Source organism: Sus scrofa, unplaced genomic scaffold, assembly GCF_000003025.6.
Source record: "Sus scrofa isolate TJ Tabasco breed Duroc unplaced genomic scaffold, Sscrofa11.1 Contig2258, whole genome shotgun sequence".
In the NCBI taxonomy this organism is placed as follows: Eukaryota; Metazoa; Chordata; class Mammalia; order Artiodactyla; family Suidae; genus Sus; species Sus scrofa.
Window position 1 is genome coordinate 172,326 of NW_018085058.1, and position 9,799 is coordinate 182,124.

The following is a 9,799-nucleotide window of genomic DNA, read 5'->3' on the forward strand; positions in this document are numbered from 1 at the left end:
CCAGTGGCTACAGCTCCGATTGGACCCCTAGCCTGGGAACCTCCATATGCCGCGGAAGCGGCCCAAAGAAATAGCGAAAAGCCAAAAAAAATAAAAAATAAATAAATAAATAAACTGTGTTTAAATTTCTACAGTCCTTCTATTTCATATTAATTAAAATTTCATTCTATTTTTTAACCCTCTAACTTCCTTTCAGTTTTCCAGGAAACATAAAAGATAGCAATGTAAATGTGTTTGTATGTGTCAGCATATTTAGTAATGAAAATGTATGCAACACAGGCACACACACACACACAAACACATGCACCTTATTCTTGGACATTTTAATCAGACTCAACAAAGTATTTCCACACATTTGCTTTATTTCTCCACACATCAATCAGAAATGCTGCTTAGTATCCTACATTATGTTCATAAATAAGTTTACTGAGCCTTAGGGAAATTAAACTGTTCACCATTACATACAAAACACAAAAGATTATTTTGCACTGTAGTGAATTGTGTACAAATAGAGTCAGGCAGTATATACTCATATTTATGGGGCTCCTTTATTTCTACAGATGGTACATTTTATTTTATTTTTTTCCAGGTCCATTGAGATGTAATTGACCTATATAGCATTGTGTAAGTTTAAGGTGTAAAATGTAATGATCTAATATATATATATTATATATATATATATACACATATATGTATTCCAAATTGATGATCAAAATAACTTCTCTTTTGTCTTTTTAGGGCTGCACCTGTGGCACATGGAAGTTCCCAGGCTAGGGGTCAAATTGGAGCTGTAGCCATAAGCCTACACTTCAGCCACAGCAACTCAGGATCCATGCCGCATCTGCAACCCACACCATAGCCCACAGCAATGCCAGATCCCAACCCAGTGAGCGAGGCTACTGATCGAACCTCTGTCTTCATGGATACAAGATGTGGCATAGGTTGCAGATGTAGCTCAGATCCCATGTTGCTATGGCTGTGGCATAGGCTGGCAACTGCACCTCTAATTCCACCCCTAGCCCAGGGAACTTCCATATACTGCAGGTGCAGCCCTTAAAAAAAAAAAAAAAAAAAAAAAAAAAAAAAGAAGAAGAAGAAGAATATGATGAGAAAAGTGTAAATGTGCATGGCTAAAGTCATATGTAGAACACAGGTAGATGAGTCACACATTCTTTAAATGACAAGAAACCAAAGTGTCCGGTAGAGATAAAGGAACACTGATGGTAAAATTAGTAATTCATATTTGATAAGCTCATTTTTGCATGAAATAAATTATCCTAGATATAGAAATGGAGTAAATTGATTCTATATGATTGAGACCTCTTTAATACTGTATTGCATATTTATTTATTTATTTATTTATTTTTTCCATTTCTTGGGCCACTCTCGTGGCAGGTTCCCAGGCTAGGAGTCTAATCGGAGCTATAGCTGCCTGCCTACGCTAGAGCCACAGCAACGTGGGATCCGAGACTTGTCTGCAACCTACACCACAGCTCGTGGCAACACTGGATCCTTAACCCACTGAGCAAGGCCAGGGATCGAACCTGCAACCTCAGGGTTCCTAGTCGGATTCATTAACCACTGCGCCATGACGGGAACTCCTGTATTGCATATTTAGACATCGCCAAGAGAGTAGATCTTAAAATTCCTCATCACAAGAAAAATTGTAGCTATGTATGGGAATGGATGCTACCCAGACTTAGTGTGGTGATTATTTTGCAATACACACAAATATCAAATCATTAGGTTGTACATAACAGACTTATGCAATGTTATATGTCAATTACACTTCAATTTAAAAAGAGGGAGAAAACACAAAGGAAGTCATGTGAGAGAGAGAGAGAGAGAAAGAGAGAGAGAGAGATCACCCCAACCACACAAAATATCACAGGTAAGTCTTAGACACCAGTTATGTACAGTTGACTACAGCCATGAGGAGACCAGCAGAACTCCAAATAACTTCTCACCATACAGTCTCGTTTGATAATAAAGATATTATGTTAAAGTGCCTGCCTTTAAGACGGCTTGTTATGCAGTGGTGCAGAACTAATTCAATAATCAAAGCTTAATAATGTGCTTCTGCTGATTCTCAGCATTTGTTTTTATATTTGAAGACAGCATTCATGGTTATGCTCTTATAAAGTTTATTTCAGACAACTGTATTAAAAAGTAACTACGCTAGGGTTCCCTTATAGGAAAGGAGGAGAGTTTGAAAGGGTATGCATGTTTGTATAAGATGATGGTGACCTTGAGTCATACGACTGTCCAGGAATTTAAGCTGCCTCATTTGTCATTCTATGTCCATAGCGACGAATAGCTTCATGAGCATCAAGGAGATATAAAATGTAAGATATTGATAATTCACTAAATTCACTATTCCTTTAAAGGTTATGTATACATTTTAAAACAGGGAGATACTCCATTTAGAGCAATGCAGGGTCAAACTATAAGGAGTATTGGAAGTTTTCTAACACAAATAGAAAGATAATTCAATGAAAAAAATGCTCAACATCACTAATTATTAGAGAAAGCAAATCAAAACTACAAGGTACTACCTTACACCAGTCAGAATGGCCATAATTAATAAGTCTACAAATAATGAAACCTAGAGAGGGTATGGAGAAAAGGGAACCCTCTTTCACTGTTGGTGGGAATGTAAATTGGTACAACTACTATGGAAAACACCTAAACACATGCTGAATATAGAATTACCATGTGATCTAGCAATCCCACTCCTGGGCATATATCCAGACAAAATTTTCATTCAAAAAAATACATGCACCCTTATGTTCATTGTAGCACTATTCACAACAGCCAAGACATGGAAACAACCTAAATACACATCAACAGATGAAAGGGTTAAGAAGGTGTAGTACATATACCCAATGTAATACTACTCAGCCATAAAAAAGAACAAAATCATGCCATTGCAGCAATATGGATAGAACTAGAGATTCTCATATAAGTGAAGTCAGTCTGAAAGAAAAGGACAAATATCATATGATATCACTTGTGTATGGACTATGATATATGGCACAAATGTACCTATCTACAGAAAATATACAAACTCATGGACATGGAGAACAGAATTGTGGTTGCCAAGGGGGAGGGGGAAGAAGTGGGATGGACTGGGAATTTGGGGCTAGTAAATACAAACTATTACATTTGGAGCGATAAGCAATGAGATTCTGCTCTGTGGCACAGAGAATTATATCTAGTCACTTGTTATGGAACTTGATGGAGGATAAAGTGAGAAAAAAGACTATATACATAGTTTATGTATATATAAAACTGGGTCTCTGCTGTACAGCAGAAATTGACCAAACAGTATTAATCAAGTATAATAAAAATTTAAAAAATATTTTAAAATGACAATGAATTCTTCATCCATATGTATAAACACACGGACAACAATACTTACAGACTGACAAAAATTCTTCAGGTTTAAATGAGTAGATGGGCAAAATGATTAAAATATATTTTTGCATAGTGATATATTGAATGATTTAAAATCTTGCTCCACTGTACTTAAGGTCATCTCTGGCTCTAAGATCATATTAGGGTCATCTATTTATTAAATTTTGTCTTTTAATGAAGAATCATCTTGGGATATTGTATTTAATGATCAGTTGTTTACAGGGACTATGTTTGGTACTGTGGACATGCAGCTGAATGAGGGAACATGGTCCTAGCACCTAAAGAGAAAACCGGGTCCTAACGTGCATAATAAAACCCAGTGACTGTCTACAAAATGCTATATCCTAAAGACTACATTTTCTTGAAGCACACTTAAGGGTGATACACAAATGATTGATATACACATGAATAAAGATCTGCAGTGTATTATACAATTTTATAAATTGCCTTTGTTGCCAAGTGTTATTTTTCATAGCAGTAGATCAACCCATGATTATTCTTTTAGTCAAATAAAAGAAAAAATATTCAGTATGATATATATTGAGAAGAAATTATTCTTTAAATATCTACTTTGTCTCACTTGGTAAATGGCGATAACCAAATATTTCCAGTCCAAATCTGAGAATAAATTTTGAAAATAAGAAATCAACAAAGGGAAACAGTGTGATTTTAAAGAATGAGAAATCTTAATTGAATTACTTAATTTGAATAGAGAGGGTGAAATTAAAACTACAAGAAATGCATAGAAGGGCTAAGTCCTATTTTCAAAGTCTTATCATAGGATTACAATTTCTGATGCTGAGGGTTCGATCACTGCAATTGTGGCAATTCTTCACCATAGGAAAAATGGCCCTTTTACACTTTTCCCAAAAAAATCTCTTCAGAGCCCGCTTTATGTCCTTGTTCCTCAGACTGTAGATGAAGGGGTTCAGCATGGGTGTGACCACAGTGTACATCACTGAGATAACTGCACTTAACTGTAAGCTGTCAGTAGAAGCAAAACTGAGGTACACTCCTAAGCAGGTACAATAAAATAAGGAGACAACTGAGAGGTGAGATGCACAGGTGGAAAATGCCTTATACTTCCCTTGAGAAGACGAGATTCTATGTATGGAGGAAACTATCTTTGAGTAAGAGTAAAGGATACTAGCCAGGGGAGAAACACCAAGCAGCCCAACTGCAAAATACATCACTATGTTATTAAGAAATGTGTCAGAACAGGCAGATTGGATCATCTGATTGAGTTCACAGAAAAAGTGAGGGATTTCCAAGTCTTTGCAGAAGGACAGTTGCAACACCGTTAAGATTTGCAACAGGGAATGCAGAACACTCATGATCCAGGAAACCAGGACCAGTAGTCCACAGAGCTTTGAGTTCATGATGACCCTGTAATGCAGGGAGTGGCAGAAGGCTACAAACCGGTCATAGGCCATCATGGTCAGGAGGAAGTCATCCAGCCCTAGAAAGAGTGTGAAAAAGTACATCTGAGTGATGCAGCCTGAATAGGTCATAAATTTGCTCTGCATCTGGATGTTCCACAGCATCTTTGGGGTGGTGGTGGAGGTGAAACATGTCTACACAGGACAGGTTAGAAAGAAAGATGTACATGGGTATGTGGAGGTGGGGGTCTGAGCTGACAGCCAGGATGATGAGCAGGTTTCCAAGCACAGTGATCAGGTACATGGAGAGGAAAAGCCCAAATATGAGAGGCTGCAGTTTTGGTTCCTCTGAAAATCCCAGAAGAAGAATTTTGGAAGTTTTTGTGCTATTGCCTGGGTCCATGGTTGGAGGTGACTACCAAGAAAAGGAAAAACAGCATGATTAGATTTATAGAAATGAGAATTACTCTCATAGTTGAGATGATACATTTTATATTTTTCAGTCAAGAATTAACTTCAATATTTTCTGTGAAGACGTGTTTCCTCTCAGGGTTTCACTGTTTCATCTCTGATTAGGAATCTTCCTCCAAAATCAGCATTTCTCTTAGGAGATTATATACTCAACAGTTGAATGAGAATTTTTTTCATGAATTTGAGAGACATATGCTCAGTGTAGACTGTTTCTTAGTCTAGTCAGTATTTTCAAGTGGAAAAACAAAAATGGCTACAATTTAATGATGGTGAAAATATATAAGTAAATATAAAAAATTACATAAGTACATCAGATGGTAACAGGTGCTATGAAGTAACTAACCAATGCAAGTATAAAGCAGAGTGTGGCTATAATGTATTCTGTTTTGCTGGGTGTTGTGGCAAGACAGTCAAATAAGGTGAGAGGTGAACAGAGACCTCAAGGAAGAGAAGGTAGAAACCTGAGCATATGTGGGGAAGTGTGTGCCTGGCAGAAGGAATAGCCACTGAAAAGGCCCTCAGGAAGATGATTCTTTGAGATGTTCAAAGCCAAAACATGATATTAGTGTGGAGAGTGTAATAAAAAAGTGAGAGAGTGATGAGTTATGGTGTTTGTGAATTTTGAAGAAAAAGGGGATCTCAGTACTGCTTAAATTTCAAGACACAGGGAATCTCCTCTTCACACAAATTACCTTTGGAACTTTATTACAGGGTTGCCACAGAATTATGTCCAATGAAACAGATGTCCTCCTTGGTACCATGTGTTGATTGTGTTCCAGTTCCCTGTATTATAGGCATGACCTCAGAATAAATGAGCCCATATACCCCAGTCTGAGGAGTGTTCTCACTCCACAAAGTCTACACACATACACACCATAGCACATCATGGCCTCCTGGTGTGTGTTACTTCCATATCCTTCTAACCACAACACTGTTTAATATCTGAATACATAGAACACAAGTTTGATCATATTAACTCTCTCATAAATTATGGTGAAATGGTACCTAGAAATCCCTATCCTTAAGCTTCTCATAGACAGGTAATTTTGGGGGTCCATTTTGGTTTGGTCGTATTCTGTCCTGTATATAAAGGAGTGAGAGAGAGAGAGAGGTGGGGGGAGGGAAAGAGGGAGAAATTAAATGGACATGGAAAGCAATAGATCTAATAAGCTCAGTTGTCCTGAGAGACTGTGAGGAAGGAAATGCTTTGTTCTGGTGCCATACAATCCAGATTATGTCTCACTGATACCCAGGGAAAATAAGAATGGAGGGACAAATATGTGCCAGGGAAATGTAATGATAACTTTATGGTTTATACCACCTTACAGATTGAACATCAGGAGAGAAAAATGAGTAAAAGTAGTAAACTATACTTCACTCTCCAAACTTCACACTTCACTTTTTAAAAGTTGGGCACTTGGGGAGTTCCCATTGGGGCTCCATTAGAGAGTGGAAGACTTGACTTTCTTGTGCTCATTCCACTTAGCCAGCTGGTCTATACATAACCCAATACAGGATGAGGCAAACCCCTTCCTCATGTTTTATAGGTGGCACATTTATTTGTTATTCTTGGGCATTGGGGGTTTCTGTTGTTGTTGTTATTTCCCCAATACAATTTTTTTTTCTACTGTACAGCATGGTGACCCAGTTACACACATATATATATATACATTCTTTCTTCTCCCATTACCATGCTCAATCATAAGTGACTAGACATAGTTCTTGGTGCTATAGGCATTGGGTTCTGATCTCTTTTTTGACAAGTCCAATGGACACAACTAGTCATGGGTCTATTTCTTGTTCAACATTCAAAAGCCTCCCCAGACCATACTCTATAAAATCTTGCAGCCTCCATGCCAATCCATGCTCTTATCTGATTAATTTTCTTCATGTTATTCACCTGAGGACATTACTTCATACTCACATTTAATTGAGGTACTGTCTTCCTCACTGCAATGCAATCCCAAAGAAGCCAGGATTTTAATTGCTTTGTTCACTTTTATATTTTATGAAAATTATGTGAATGTATGTACACTTATATAGAAAATAATGTGAGAAAACAAGAATTTATGAATAAAAAATGAGACATAGGATATAAACATAGGTTAAATAGAATGCTTTTCAAAGAACTGAATCAAGCAAAATTGAATTGAACATTAAAACTAACTGAAACATGATATACAATAGGGAGAATTGAACAAATCATTCTGATTAATAATTAAATTACCTAAGACCTTGACATATAATAATTTAACATATAAAAACCCTAGAAATTTCTGATATTTGGCAGATATTATGTTATTATCTGGTGAGTGAATCAGAAAATTAGGTCTCAGTTTAATATATGACATAATTGTATTTCAGTTCATTTGGAAAAGTTTGGATTGTTAAATAAAAGCTGGCATAGATGTCTCTCTATGCGGAAGAAGGTGAGTGGTTCTCCATCTCACATCTAACAAAAAATCAGAAGGCATAAAGCCTCAGTGTAGGAGTAACCATTACATTTTAGAGGCAAATCTTGAAAACCACATGCAAGATCTATAAGAGGGCAAAGCATCATAATTAAGGCAAGAAACTCAGAAGTCAGAAGATAGGCATACTTTACAAAATAAAAACTGAAACTACTTTATGGCCCCAAATACCTAGCCAAAAGTTAACAGAGAAACAATTACCTGTTAGAATTATTTTAATTGATGATTTCTATAATTACATGAAAAAGGGCATATAATATGTGGACCTAAATAATAAGAAGAAAATGAATGGGGTGACGAAAGATGTGAGTACTTGCTCAAACTGGTTAAGAAACAAGAAGAATTTTCTTTCACACCCACATTCCTGAGGGAGTGGGAAACTTAGAGAGTTGCTGCCTTGATGGTATTTGGAACTTTTAGACTGGTAGTATATGCAGTCGTATCTCATTTTTCTAGTTGAGTTGTCAAACTGTAGTAAATGGAGTATTCTCTAATTTTTCTAGTCGAATTGTCAAACATCTTGGGGAAACATTCTGAAGACATCTATAAATGTTAACTATACAGGTATTCTTTAACTCAGTATTTCTCAATCTTGGCCCTATTGCTATCCTGGGCCAGATTATTCTCTCTGTTGGTTTTTGTCCTGTGCATTGCAGGATGTTTAACAGCATTTCTGCCACCACCCACCCCACTGCATTGTGACACCTAAAAATGTCTCCCAATATGGCTCAGTATTCCCTGGGGACAAAAATCACCTTCAGGTGAGAAATATAGATGTCATTTAACTATCCTGAAAATATTTTCTAGCATTGATATAATACAAATTTATAACAAAGAATATGAAAGCCCATCAAAAATATAACTAGCACAGGCACAGCATGGAAAGTTATGCAGACTTTGAAATAGGGAGTCATTGCTGCAGTTGATTGGAAGGATGTCTATAAGGTAGTACTGAGAAAGGAGAAATGAGGGGGAAAAGCTAGGGAATGAAAAGATTGCTGCTAAAAATTAGGAGCATTTATGTTGATGTGCAAAGTGTTGTTATCACAATCACACACTTGAATTTAAAGTGTGTAAATGTATATGTGTGTATAAGAAAATCTTTGAAAGAGACAAAGATTTTTGGAAGAAAAAATGAAAATGAAATGCAATAAGGTTAAGTACAGTGGTTCAAAACAACTGTGGAAGCAAAAATTGAAAGAAATTCAAAATCAACTTCTGAAAGAAGATATTTAGAATGACAATGTAATGACAAACATGGATCACTAACATAGATGAAATTGTCAAAAACTCAGAAATTAAAAAAAATATATTTAAAATTTCTTTCAAAATGTGGGAATTAAGTGGTATTTTAACTTTTAATTTCATCTTATGTAATGATATAGGGATGCACATATGGTTAAGGAGGATAAGTGTGATCATTAGTCCAATGTAAAACATGCTTTCCAAATGGTGACTAAAGGTGATGCAACTTTTAGAAATAGATCCAACAGCAAAAGTCCAAAAATAACAATAAGGAAAAATAGAGATGTGAAAATTAGTTAGAAATATGGATATTATCCCCTTACTATTGGGGGATTGGTTCCAGGACCCCCCAGGGATCCCAAAGTCCATGCATGCTCAAGTCCCATAGCCAGCCCTCTGTATCTGTTATTTCACATCTGCTGATTCAACCAACCACCAATTATGTAGTATTTTTTATTGAGTAAACTCTGCATGCAGTTCAAATCCGTATTGTTCAAGGGTCAACTATATAAAATTGATTTATTAGTAATAAGTGTGTAGAACAGAAGGGCATTCACTTTCATTTGTTTTGAAAGCAAGACTAAAGTGAAGAATATTGAATGCTAAATTTCTTCAGATACAACAACTTAAAAAGTAATATAATAATGACTGTCTGATATTACTACCCAAAACTTATAAACTCTCATATAATCATCACAAACATATTTACAATACATTAAAAAAAAGACTAAATGGAAAATTGCAAAGTCGGTGAAAAAAATCTCCAATTTTTTGTTATGAAAGAGTGTAATCAACAGAGGAAGAAAAACACTCTGA

General features: G+C 36.1%; 1 pseudogene; it reads right to left on the reverse strand.

Annotated features, from left to right (window-relative positions):
• Positions 1-4,181: 4,181 nt before the first annotated feature.
• LOC100512334 lies at positions 4,182-5,199 on the reverse strand (annotated as a pseudogene).
• Between the last annotated feature and the right edge of the window lie 4,600 nt (positions 5,200-9,799).